Source organism: Aphis gossypii, unplaced genomic scaffold (assembly GCF_020184175.1).
Source record: "Aphis gossypii isolate Hap1 unplaced genomic scaffold, ASM2018417v2 Contig00677, whole genome shotgun sequence".
NCBI classification, from domain to species: Eukaryota; Metazoa; Arthropoda; class Insecta; order Hemiptera; family Aphididae; genus Aphis; species Aphis gossypii.
In genome coordinates, this window is record NW_026083224.1 from 54,180 (window position 1) to 69,059 (window position 14,880).

The 14,880-nt window shown below is 31.0% G+C and overlaps 2 pseudogenes; both read left to right on the forward strand.

Moving 5' to 3' along the window:
* The first annotated feature begins 2,089 nt into the window (after positions 1 to 2,089).
* On the forward strand, positions 2,090 to 2,928 carry LOC126555009 (uncharacterized; annotated as a pseudogene).
* Positions 2,929 to 7,774: 4,846 nt separating this feature from the next.
* On the forward strand, positions 7,775 to 9,567 carry LOC126555008 (SCAN domain-containing protein 3-like; annotated as a pseudogene).
* Positions 9,568 to 14,880: the final 5,313 nt, after the last annotated feature.

The following is a 14,880-nucleotide window of genomic DNA, read 5'->3' on the forward strand; positions in this document are numbered from 1 at the left end:
GCAAAAATAAGTATTAAATCTGTACGTTGATAGTTGCTGAATTTAAAATCAATTATAATTATTTTATTTTTTGGTTTTTGCATGTAATTAAACAACATCAATTAATAGTATCATAGTATTATTTTATCCATGTTACTAAAATATATTTTAATAAAAATAAAATACTGATTTCATAATTTTTTATTTTACATTCAATTTAGATTATTGAGTGTACTTTATATTTTATTGATTTATTTTTTTTATTTTTGCGTAATATGAATTTATTTGATATTAAATATTTCATTATTCTGTCATGGGCTACGAGATATCAAGGCTAAGTTAGTATGACCATGCCTCGTGTCGAGAGTAATGCGGATGCTACTATGACCATGACACGTATCGGGATAGTAAGCGCACCAATAATTATAGTGCACTAATTTAAGATGTTATTGCACATCAAATCCGTGTCCGAATTTGCAACAACAACTACAAGAACACCTCGTTTTACCTAGAAGGCGACAACTCGACGTAAACAAGAGACGCACCACAATATATAAGGGAACCCGAAGACCAGCAACGGTAGATGTACCAAAGCTATCAACAACTGAGCACTTTCACGACACTCAGCCACTTATTTTGTTTGATACATGTATTTAATTTATACGTAATAAAGACATATTTCGTTATTGAGTTTAACTTTCGTTCAAAATAACCATCTGGATTTAAATCTGATACTGGCACGCAACAATTCATCTGATTTTTATTTCACTGAAATTTTGTAAAATATTAAAACATATTTATTTATAATCAATAATATAAATATTTTATAGACACATAACTTATTATTATTTTAAAAATATATAAAAAAATAAATACGATCATATCTTTTATATTTATTCACTAAGACTAGCAGATTCACCAGCAGCTTAATTAATCTATAATGATATAAACAATATTCAAATAAAATGATAATTTTTAACTTTGTTTTTATATCATATATTTTTTAATCTGATCGTGTTTTACAACTTTTATTATATAATATACAAAATATGTATATAATATATTAAATATTGAATTTGAATTCAACCAATTTTATTTTTTTATATTTTCATATTATACGTACCTATGTATTCATTTATATTTTAAATATTTCAATATTCATTGGATTTTTTATTTCACTGAAATTTTGTAAATTATTAAAACATATTTATTTATAATTAATTATATTTGTATTTTATCTTACTTATAGTTTTGCTGCATAGTTTGATGAATACCTCGGTCCACGTTGTTGCGTTGTATAAGTAGGTTGTAGTTTATCAATTAAAAATGAATTAAGAACTAAACTGTTTCTTCAAATTCATATTGTATTTAATTTAGATTAATTATTAATAAAACTTAACTAATATCAAAAACCTCGCTTGATGATAGTGTTGTAATAAAGTCAGCGACTCACACAAGTACTGAAAGGCTGAGGATAATAGACTATAACCAACTCAAGAGCTCTTTGTAAATGACTATAAGTCTATAAATATTGAATGATTATGGACCAGATTTATAATCTGATCCAATGGTGTGATATGTGATCACGCCATATTACACTTAGATCACAGATATTTTTTATAGATTAGGTAAAAATATGATCACGTTATATTAAACTTTGACTACAGTTATTTTATAGATTAGGTAAAACTATGATCACACCATATGATACCACAACCTTACAAATCTGTATATAAGTGATCAGTAGACATTGATTATAGTTAGTGTTAAATCTCAACATTGTCTATAAATTTTATGTTTCGTCGTTTCATACCGTAATATATTCGTTTGCTACAAGTCGATAACAAACCAAGTAACACAATTTGATCAAGTAAATGTTTTTTAAACAATCTGTTATATTAAAAATTAAACTTATACTGATTATCATTTTTATTTAAGGTATATTTAAAAAAAAAATATATATATATATATATAAAATAATGTCGTACTATACTAATGTATCTGCAGGCGAAAGCTCTTCAAATGATGATGTAAGTACCTATACCTATTTGTTTATGTATTTGTGTGTATGATATTAATAAATTATTATTAAATAATAGAATGCTATCAACACTATCATCTTCTTTAAAACCGGTAAAAATGCAGAATAAAAAAAGAAAAAATGATACTGAACCAAAAGTTAAAATGTCTAAGGCTGGAAAGGTAATAATTTGTATTGTATTATTTTTTTAAATATTACACACACACACACACACACACATACACACACCACATCACACATTCATTTTTAATATAAATATACATGAATGTATAGCAGCGAACAGAATCAATAGAGACGTACAAGGATGCCTTAGCTAGTGTAATTTCGAAAGGAAATATTGAAGATAACGTTTCAAACTCAATAACATTGACGGAAGGAAATTACACGTATACGATTCGGTGTCCAGTAGCGCCAAAATGCGATGACTACTACGTCATCCAACATTATAAAACTAGTGCTATTAAGGACATTCCGTCACTTGAAAGGTAAAAACCATAATAAAAAAAACCAATGATTAAATGATGAACTATAGTTAAACAACAGCGATACAATCATTTATTGATCACCAGATTATTTTTTTTTAATTTAACCTTTACCTATTATTTAACACAAATAAATTATTAAATTCTAATTAAAATAATGAGATCGAGGATTTTATCATTGATATTTAACTATAACATGATTAAATAATAAAACATATTACGAATATTATTAAATAATGATTTTTTATAATAGATGGAAACATTCTGAAGCTAGTGTGAAGTTGTATACTTGCATACTTGTATACTTGCAATACCTATCCTGCTGATAATGAAATATCGAATAAAATAAACGAACTTATTCATTCAATTTTGAATCGATGTTCATCAGATCCAAAACGAAAGATTGTAAGGAACAGCAAAAAATAAAATGCAAATATATTATAATGTGAAAACTATTTATTTATAATATAAATTATAACATTTAATAAAATTATTAAAATTGATAAAATTAATTAATCTTATTTTTTTATTTTAATATTGAAATCAATTCTTAGAGTAATTATAACAATTATAATGGTATAAAGTTCAATACAAATTTTATTTTAAATCGTCATTAAATCATATAATATCATATCTGATAGTGAGTTATTGTGGAATTGAAGTATTTCATATATAAAACAAGAATCATCGTTCTGTATACAACACATGCCAAAGTCAAAATTTTGAATATACTGATTAGTAAAATCATTTCGCTGACAAGATGATGGTAGAATATTGATTTCTGCTCTAATTAATGAATATACGGTATCAAAAGTTGACTGATATGAAACCAACTTTTTCTGCTTTTCTACAATATGTGAATCGATACATTGTTGTAATTGTTTTAAACGATGTAAATCAGTATATGATAAGGTAATAAAATGATCATTAACATGCAATTTAATAGTTAACTGATTTAAATTGACTGAATAATATATGTTATCAGTTATTTTCACGCGTTTACAATTAGTATGTAGATTATTAGTTATTGAACTATAATTGCTATCACACATTAGTGTACACCACTGAAGTAAATCGAAGGTTAACAATTTTTTAGTAACATTACATTCTAGTATTACAATAACAGAAATCGTTTTATTAACCAAAAATCCAACCGTTACACTTTTCTTGTTAAAAGGTCTAATACTGAATATTGATTTTGCGACAACAATTGATGGAATCATATTGTATGACGACGTGATCTTTTTGATATAGATGATTTCTGATTGTAATTTTTAAAAACGAATAGAAATAAATGTAATAACTGAAATAAACGTCAAACACAGATGTTATTTACACATATATGATCGTTACAACACATATTTATAAACTAAGTATATTACTTGTACATGTGTGGTTATATACTAAACTGATTACATTAAAAAAATTGAAGTGAACGTGAAATCAAATCAAATAACGTGTGGAAGGGAGAATTACTTACCTAGTAAAAAATTCCCGCTATAAAATGGAGCCAGACACCCCAAATTACTACTACTAACGTAGATCGTTTTCGTCAACAAGTAGAAAATATATTAAATTTGTTTTACCGCAACCGGAACTCCCCAACACCAATGAGCGTATAGTGTTTTGAAATAGCTCACCATGTCTAAACTGTATTGTATCCGGAGTATCAATGTTATAAATTCGTAGTTTTTTCTGTTGCTCGATGACTCGCATTTTTTCACTATAAATATCAATGCTATTTACTTGAAAGCGTCACACGATGTCTCGCGTTCGTAAGCGATACACCAATAAAGGTTCTGACCTTATTAACTCAGTTATTAATCATTTACCAGTGGAATTACATCTACCCGGCTATATTTAAGACATTACTCACTATATGATTAAATCACATCTAAAATGTCTGTTTATATATTTTTTTCAGATTTGCTGGTCCTGGCACTAAATTAAAAGAAAGATTGGCACGCGGTGAACGGGACATAAACAGACTAGACGAGTTGCCCAGAGCTCATGACATAGCGTATGAAAACAGCAATTCTTTAACCGATAGACATAGAGCTGACAAAATATTGGAAAAATCAAGCTTGGGAAGTGTTTAAATCTAAAAACACTAGTATTAAGGAAAAAGCTGCGTCCTGGTTGGTTACTACAGCTATGAAGGCGAAACGTAAGTTGGGCGCTGGTTGTGGATTTAAACAGATGGTTTCGGCAGCAAAAAAATCAATCAAAAATAAAATTAACGAAAAGAATATAACCAAGTTAGTAAGAACATGTCTGTCGGCTGCGAAAAAAAATCAAAAAAAATCTAAAAATAAGAAAACTCCAAGAATTATACCAATACCGAAAAAGGTCGGTGTAGTAAACCCAATGCACCTGCATTATATTATATTATATTATTTTATATTATTAAATCATGTAGAAAATGTGTATTAATTTAAGTAATACACCTGCATTGTAAGCAATAGGCCAGAGATCAGAAAAACATGTTCTTTCCGTCAATTGATTAGCATCAACTCAGCGGAAACACCTGGTTATACTTACATAGGCCAAAGATCACCAGAGATACGTGTTTTCCACAAATAGGAAGTTTTAGCCACACTCAGCGGAGACAACATGTTAGATTCCATAATTATGTAAATTACCATGATAATATAATACCACTCTAAATCAGATCTAATTAAAACGATTAATAATACTAGTCCCCTGTACGTCATTGAGAGCTCATATAAATACGATTAGAGAACTTAGTATTATTCAGAAGGTAGTTAACTCCAGTGTAAGACTATTACTCGTCATGGACTTAGTCACAGCCACATCGCCGCGAGTTTACGGTCAATCCCCAGTACTTGTAATCTTACATAGCAGTAAGCTATTTTAACTTAGTTTTATGTCATTTATTTATTATTTTATTGTTCAAACTTATTAAAACATTTATTTTATTTCAATTAAAACAACAAGTGTTTTAATTTACAAACATCTACCTTTCTCATAAACAACTCAAGTTCAACCAAGGAACGTGCTACGTAGTTTAAATAATAATTAGTACGTAGTCGCAGTGTCCTGCACAGCGATCACTACAGCGGTGTTCTACCTTTAATACCTATTTTCGCTGGTTTATCGGCGTTGGGCGCTCTTACCGGCGGTGTAGGTAATATAGTTAAAGTCGTAAATGAATTAAATTCCGGTAAAAACACACCTATTCATTTATATCTTACACCGCACAAGGGGTAGTCTTATAAAATTGTTAAAGGTAAAGGTTTATACCTGGCACCTTACAAAGGCGGATTGGTAAAGAAAACTAGAAAAACGACAAAAAACTAATTTACACGTTACCCAAGAGAGCGTTGTACGACTATGACATTATAAAATACGCTGACATGTTGAAAATACCTTATTTCATCGGTGTGTCCTCCAAGAGGTAAGCATCAAGAATCTGCTGAGGTTAATTTAGACATCGAAAACGGTACAGGTACCTACGCATTGGGTAGCGTATAAAAAAATCGGAAAAAAAATTAAATATTACGATAGTTTTGGAAATTTAATGCCGCCGTTAGAAATACAAAAATATTTCAACGGTTGTGATATCGAACATAATTACGATAAACACCAAAAATATAATACGACAAACTGTGGACACTTGTGCTTAAGATTTCTGGCATGTACACCATAACCTTAACCGAAAACTCGAGTGAATTGTCTTGCGACTTTTTCACGCTGATAGAAGTACTTCAGACCACTTGGTTAGTTTGATAAAAGCCATTTGTCCTGAATCTGATATTATAAAAAAGTTATCTTGCAATCGTACTAAAGCAACAGCTATTATAAATAAAACTATAGGATTTACAGCGTTTGAAGATTTAATTAATCGAATTCAAAATCAATATTTTTCATTGTTAATCGATGCGTCTACTGACAAATCGTCAATTAAACATCTGTCATTAGTTGTCAGACAGTTCGACAAAAATAATTATTTTGTTAAAGATGAATTCCTTGCCTTAATTGAAGTTTCTGATTGCACTGCCATTGGCATTTACAACGAAATAATAAATTTTTTTAGAAAATATGAAATTAATTATAAGAAGAAATTAATAGGGTTTGCATCCGATGGTGCTAGTGCAATGTTCGGTGTTAACCATTCTGTCAAGAAGTTATTAGAAGATGATATTCCAAAGTTGTTTGTTATTAAATGCGTTTGTCATTCACTTGTATTGTGTGCTTCGTACGCAACAGGTAAAATACCTGATTATGTTGAAAATATGGTTCGTGATATCTATAACTACATGAAATATAGTTTTAAAAGACAAAATGAATTTAATCAGTTTCAAGTGTTCACTGACACTAAGCCTCATTAATTATTAAAAATGAGTCAAACGAGATGGTTATCATTACATTGTTGTATAAAACGCATATTAGAACAATTAAAAGCCCTACAATCTTACTTCAAGTCTAAACAACAGCTGGACAGTAAAGCTCGTGGTATATATTCAGGAATAATGGATCCAACCTTCGAACTTTACCTTAATTTTTAGATTTTGCACTTCCTATTCTTACAAATTTAAATCAACAATTTCAATCAGAAAAGTCTCAAATTCATAACCTATATTAGAAAATGGCGTCATCATATAAAATGATACTAGATTGTTACATGAAGTCGGATTACTTAAAATCTACTGATATCCAGAAAATACAGTATAGAAATCCAATTTATTTTAGTGAAGATATTTATGTTAGTGGTAAATGTGTAGCTATTTTATCATCAGACAAATGTTCGCTGACTCAATTAGAAAAAAGAGTGTTTTATACAACTTGTTTAAATTTTTATGTCGAGTGTCTCACCAAATATTTCAAAGATTCCCATTTCATTCACCACATATGATGTTTCTAAAACAGCGGTTCCCAACCTGGAGGGCGTATACACATCGCTGGGGAGGCTCAAGCAGTCATCACAAAGTAAAATTTTTATTTATCAAATTTTATTATATTTAAAATAAAGAGAAAAAATGAAAAATTAATAAAGACTGGTTATTGTTATAAAATATAGATTATAGAATGTAGGGTCGTTAAAGTCGATAAAGTAATCGATAAAGATTACAAGTGTTTAGCCATAGCGCACCATGCCACATCGTCCGTAAATTAATCAGTACGATAAGAAAAAGCCAGGGGAAAAAAACTATTAGATTAGTTTATACTCGATTTAGTTTTATTTTGCAATTGCTCAGTGCACGTCAGTGTCGTAGTACGTAGTCGTCGCGAATGCACGTATATCAAAGTAATGGCTCCTCCGAAAATAAGAACGTATATCGATGATTATGTCAAATTTGGTTTTACGTTTAATGAAAAAGATGGTGTCCAAAAGCCTCAGTGTGTTATTTGTCACGTTGTATTAAGTAACGATGCCCTCCGACCTAGTCGACTAGAACGACATTTAACCACAGCTCATCCTATGCTAAAAGGAAAACCTAAAGTTTTTTGTTGCTAAAAAAAATTCTTTAAGTAAAATGAAAATTGACCATACCGGAGAGTTTCAACAGAATAATGAAAAAATTGTTGAAGCTTCATATCACATCGCCTTCATGGTGGCTCAGCAAAAGAAACCCCATACTTGGGTGAAACATTAATTAAACCTAGCATACTTAAAGCTGTTGAAATAGTACTTGGCGAAGAAAGCAAAAAGAAAATAGCTCAATTATCTCTTTCAGATAATACAATGAAACGACGTATAGATGAATTAGCTTTGGACATTAAAAATCAGTTGATTCATAAATTAAAACATTCCGTATTCTTTGCAATCCAGTGTGATGAATCAACTGATGTGGCCAATTGTTGCCAGCTATTAGTTTACTGCCGTTTTATAGATGAACAGTCCATCGCAGAAGAACTTCTATTTTCCCAGGCTTTAAATTCCACCTCAAAAAGCAGTGACGTTATGTCTGCCATTGACATATTTTTTGATCAGAATGGTTTGTCTTGGAAAAATGTTGTAGGTGTCTGTACAGACGGTGCACCTACAATGCTAGGGTCAAAATCGGGTTTTGTAAGCCTAGCAAAAAATAAAAACCCGTCAATAATTGGTTCTCATTGTGTAGTACACCGACAAGCTTTAGCTGCAAAAACACTGCCATCTGAACTTAAAAATGTACTTGAAGTATGTATAATAGTTGTTAACACCATCAAAAGCAGTGCACTTAACTCGCGTCTTTTTAAGATTCTTTGTTCAGAGCTGTCCGCGGAACATTCTGTTTTATTATTCCATACAGAGGTTCGTTGGTTATCCAAAGGGAATATGTTTGAACGTTTGTACGAATTAAAATCTGAAGTGGAAATTATGCTTTTACAATTAGGAAAGACAATCTTCGTGAGAATTTTACCGATGAAAACTTCACATTCTACTTTGCGTACCTAGTAGATATTTTTGAAACTATTAATAACCTAAATCTCAAATTACAAGGGAGGAATACGAATATTATAACCGCCAAAGATTCAATAAACTCATTTCTAGAAAAGATAAAGTTGTGGAAACGTCGAGTAAACAAAGAGACTCCTAATTTTTCGTCTTTCCGTCGATTGAACGAACTTATCTCTGATGAGGAAAAACCTATTTGTCTTGCTGGATTGAAAAGTATAGTGATTGAACATCTTGACTGTTTGACTGATGAATTCATGCGATATTTTCCGGATTTTTCTAACGAAAGTTGGAAATATACGCTAACAAGTTGTCCATTCAGTGCTAACATAGACACATTGCCGGATACATTTCAAGAACAGGATATCGAGCTGAAGAACGATTCACGCGCAAAAATTGATTTTAACAGTGGCAGCTCTTTGGAAGAGTTTTGGGTAAAATACCAACCCATTTATCCTGAAATTTCAAATGAAGCCTTACAAGTCCTTGTACAATTTTCATCGACTTATTTATGTGAATCTGGGTTCTCCAGCTTGGCCATTATAAAAACCAAACATAGAAATCGCTTGGATATCGAATCTGACTTGAGGTGTTCTTTATCAAACATCGAGCCGAACTTTAAAAAATTGTCCAAAGAAAAGTGTTGTCAGCCTTCACATTAAATGTTAATTTTATTATACATTCTATTATTTATATTTTTTACTAATTTATTTAATTACTCACGTCAATTTATAATTCTACTATAATACTATATTATTTACAATTATTTATATTTTATAATTACTATCATCAATAAAAAAGTAGTCTTTCCAAATATTATATAGTTTATTTGTAAAATGTAAAGTAAACAAAAAAATTATAATTTTTTCAATTTATATGTGGGGGGGCGAAATTTTTGAAAATCTACAAAGGGGGCGTAGAATAAATAAGGTTGGGAACCACTGTTCTAAAACAACTCTCATTCTTAAATCCATCTGAAATAAAAAATATAAATTCTTTAGGACAAGTAGTGTCATTTTATGAACAAAAATTAAATATTGATCTCAATGACATAGATAGAGAGTGGAGAAGTTTAAAAACAATGGACCTAAATTTTGATTTAGATGTAACTAAATTTTGGCAAGTTATTATGACTATGAAAGACGGAAATGATAAACTTATATATCCTTTGCTAACAACATTTGTTTCTGTTCTTTTAATTCTACCATATAGTAGTGCTCGTGTGGAAAGAATTTTCAGCACCATTAATTTAAACAAAACAAAAACTCGCAATCGTCTATCTACTGAATAATTATCAGGTTTATATAGTAAAAAGTAAAAACATAATAAAAACACAAGATAAATCATGCTACAATTTTACTATTTCCAATGAAATGGTTAAAAAGCATACCAATGATATGTATTCATAATTTATTTTTTATTAAATATTAATGTTAAGTTTGTTTATATTCAGATGATATACAATGTATATTTTATAATACTGTATTTGTTTTACCTAGCCTAGGTATATCATTATGTTATTTTATTATTTATCATTTAAAGTTAAGTAATATGTTTGATGTTTTTAAATTGTTATAATAACTCAAAAGACTGAGATTTCCTTATATTATACATGTTGTTGATTTATAATATTAAAAATAAGTGTTATACTATTAAAGTGATAATACCATCAACCATTAGATCATTTTGTCTATATTTTATGATATTAAAATATATTAATATAGAAGAAAGAATAATGTGTTTGTTTGATTAGAATTAAATATTTAGGCTTATCCATTACCTGCTCCCTGCGATATCTATTTACGAATCATATTGGTGTATAATCTAGGATTGAGGAGTAAAAAAAATCTGGGGATTTTTCAAGCAGAATCGAAACTTTTTGATAAGATTATCGAAACTTTTAAAATTCTGACCTGGCAACACTGGGGTCACCATGCATTCATTTCGTTTTCATTATCTGGTGTCGTTTCACGTTCGTGGTTTATGTTTCATTTTTCAGTGTAAAATACACGAGGTTGCGGTCGTGATTGTTTGAAATAATTGTTTGTTCTGTTCGTACATCTCCTATTCGCATACGAACACATACTGAGCTATTATAAAAATAGTTGTATAAACCGTATACCAAACATTATGACAACTAAATTGCAAAAAAAAGGGCTTATGATAAAAAAATTTACTTTCTAAAAAAAAAATAGACATGTCTTAGGACAGCCTTTCAATCTTCCTCAGCAACAAGATGCAGCTGAATTTATTAATGCCCTTCTTTGCCAAAGTAATTCCCTTAAAAATTCTTTAAAACATGAATTAATATCAATCATTACATGTTTAAATTGTAATGAAGTTAGAACCAATAAATCACTTAACTACATATTACTTCTTTCAGTTATTGATAGTAAAAGTACTTTAAATTCATTATTTAATGATTTTAATAAAGAAATAGTGCTTGAAATTAAATGTAGTAATTGCAATATAACAGGAAACCATTCTAAAGTAATGCATGTATCTACTCCAAGTCAATATGTGTATATACAAATACAATTATGGAATGAGTTATTAGAAAAAATGCAAAATATAGCATTAGTATCTCTACCAACATCAACTTTACAAATTGAAAACAACACTTATAACTTGTGTTCTGCAATTTTCCACCACGGAGAATCATTACACAGCGGTCATTACACAAGCATAATCAAAAAATTGAATATTTGGTTTAGGTGTAATGATCTTATTTCTAATAAAGAAAGATGGCCTCGTGGTGGCAAAGACGTGTATATAATAATTCTAGAAAAACAAAACTAAAACAATTATAGTCAGAGATGGGCATAATCAGTAAAAAAATTGATTTTGAAAATCAAAAAATCAAATCTTTTAAAAAATGATTTTTAAAATCAAAGTTCAAAATCATCAAAACTATTGATTTTAAAATCAAAATCAAAATCAAAATCATTACCTAAAAGATTTAATTAGCTTATAATTTGTTAAACCACAAAATCACATAATATGATTAGGTATACTATGAGAATTGGTAATCTTTTTTATATTTTAAAGCTACATAAAGTTTTGATTTATGAAATAAAATAAATACATTTTTATTATTGATCTATCGATTTCAACATAGGCTTAACTGCTTAAGGATATAATATTATATCTATATCAAAATCCAGTATCCTATACAGTATACGGTATACCATAACCATGGTCATAAGTAAGTCACTGAAATATATTATTTTTTATATCATGTAGTCATATACTCATATAGACATTGTAACTTAATAATTAAATGGTAAAATATCTGAGAGAAAAAACTGAAATTCAAATATCATATATAATTTATAAATTAATATATAATAGTTTTGTATTTATAATTTTTAAAATATGTACAGATTAAAATCATTTCAATGAAAAACAGCACAAATATATAAATAAAAACATTTTTACATTTTCTTTAGAACAAATTATAATTAAAAAAAAACTGCAGAATATACTTAGATAAATAATATATATAAATCATTATAAAATAAATTCCTATTATGTTTCAACAAAATACAATAAAATGTTTAATATTTAGCTAAAAATTGTTGATTTCCTTTAAGAAAGACAAGTTTTTCAAATGTTTTATCTGAAAGATTTGATCTTTTTGGAGTATTTATCATTCCAGCAAATGAAAATAATAATTCAACTGCAGCAGAAGATGGTAATACAACATTATATTTCAAAAACAACTGTTTTACATGAGGAAATTGGTTCAAACAATACAAATCTTTACTTTTATCATCTAAAAACTGCAATACTTCAATATCTATTTTGGAGTAAAACTGGATTTGTTCCATAGGTGTAGATGTAAAGATGAGGTGTAGATGTTTAGTTGTTTTGGCATTTCATAAAAATCATCATCACTTTCAGAGTTTGATATAGACGATATAGTTTCAGAAGTATATTCAGATGCAATAGTTTTGACACTGTTTACAAATAAATCACATAAAGTTTTTTTTGTAGATGGTGGAGTTTCTAAATCTAACCAACGCAATTTAAAAAATGGATGAGACATTGACGCTAAAATTGCTTGATTTACTTCAGGAGATAGTTCATAATAGTTTTTAAAACGTTTCTTAAGACTTACTAAAATGTCTGAAATTAAACTGGTTTGGGATCTTGTCGCGGTCGTTATCGCAACGACCGCGGCTGCCTTTTCTCGTCCGCGATAACGCGACTGGACAACCGGTCTGGCTGCCGCCTCAAGGCACGGCCGACGGCCCGGTCGGCGGCGGCGACGAGCTTTAGCTTTTGCCAAACCGTCGTCGCCGACACACTCGTGCGTCGTATATTGTAATTAGTATAATAAAGTGTGTTTCCGCCGTTAAAACCGTGTCGTTATTCTATTCCGAACCTTAATACACCTACATTGGCGCAGTCGGAAAAGGAGTAAGGTAAGTGCTAATTTTAATAAAAATAATTTTACGTAAATTAAAGTAAATTAGCACATATCGGGTTAAAAGAACCTACAATAGGTGTCCTGATCATACCGGTTCCTAAATAGTTTTATTCAAATTATTTATATTTTTTATTTTAAATAAAATATTAAGGGCTTGTCCAATCTAAGGTGGTAAGTTTTGGCAAAATTTGCATAATTTAGCGTAATTCCTACTAAGCTAAACTTAGTTTTGGCTATTTATAGATTGGAAAGTACATATCTCTACCAGCGATAGCCCGAGTTACGTAATTTCGTATCCATCGTAATTTAATTAGATAGATAATAGCAATTAAATTTAAGCCCCACAATGGTTACGAAAGGCATTAGTGAGTTAAATATTGTAGAAATTAACCGGGAATTGTCGATACGTGATATTGAGACCGGGGGGTCCAAGGCCGATAAACTCCTAGCACTAGAGGAGTATATTAGGTCTAAGGAAAACATGGATCCAAGATCAGTACGGTTTGGGGTAACTGACGGGACGTCAGCCCAGGTACTGGAAGATAATACATCGGAGGTCCAGAACAGTGGTGAAGAGGGAAAATCCGACGGAGATTTGATAAACCACTTTATGGAACAGATGTTAGATAGACTGGAGGGGCTGGAAACAACGGTCGACAAGCAGCAGCTAACAATTGCTACTCTCAGCGAGAACGTGGAACGCTTGGAGCGGGAGTTAACCGAAGAAAAGCTTAGGTCGACCGAACGGGTGGCGCAAGCGAGTTGCGCATGCCGTGGGGTTTCCCCCAAACCTTCCACCAGCATTTTGTCCGAAGAAAATCAAAATTGCCTGGGCAAAAGTCAAAATCTTCCGGTCAAAACTCAAGGTGTGAGTTTTGAGAGCCGTTGGGCGAACATACGGAGCAGATTGGCCGGGGAAAACCCGAGAAATCGGGAAATTCCTCAAAATGAGTTGAATATGGCCCGTGCGTCGATACCAGAGTTTGTTTGCAAGAGGGAGGAAGACCCGGTGCGGTTTTTGCTCCAGGCCGAAGCAATACTTGAAGAAACTGGTATCCACATCGCTCGATGGGTGACCGTGTTGGCCCCTCAGCTAAATGCACAGGCAGGTACATGGTGGGGAACCATGAGGGCGTTGGACTTGCCATGGCAAGAGTTCAAGTTTGAGCTTTTGGAAAAGTTCAACGGGGACGAATTACAGTCGAGCCTACAATCGGAACTGTTAAGTACCGCTCAGACCAAGGCCGAAACACTGGGAGGGTATGTCCTTCACAAGTACCAGTTGTATCGGACTATCGGAGGTTAAATCTTGGTCTGACTGAAGAAGCGGTGGTGATGACGGCGATTGTCCGCACCACGGCTCTGTCCTCCTCTTCCGGGTAAGTCATTCAATCTACAGACCGACGCAAGCGAAGTCGGAGTTGGTGCCGTGCTCTTCCAGTGGGGGGAGAGTGGCGACAGGAAAATCATATCCTATGCCAGCAAAAAACTTAACCCAGCTCAGGGAAGATACTCGGCAGTCGAACGCGAATGTCTAGCCATA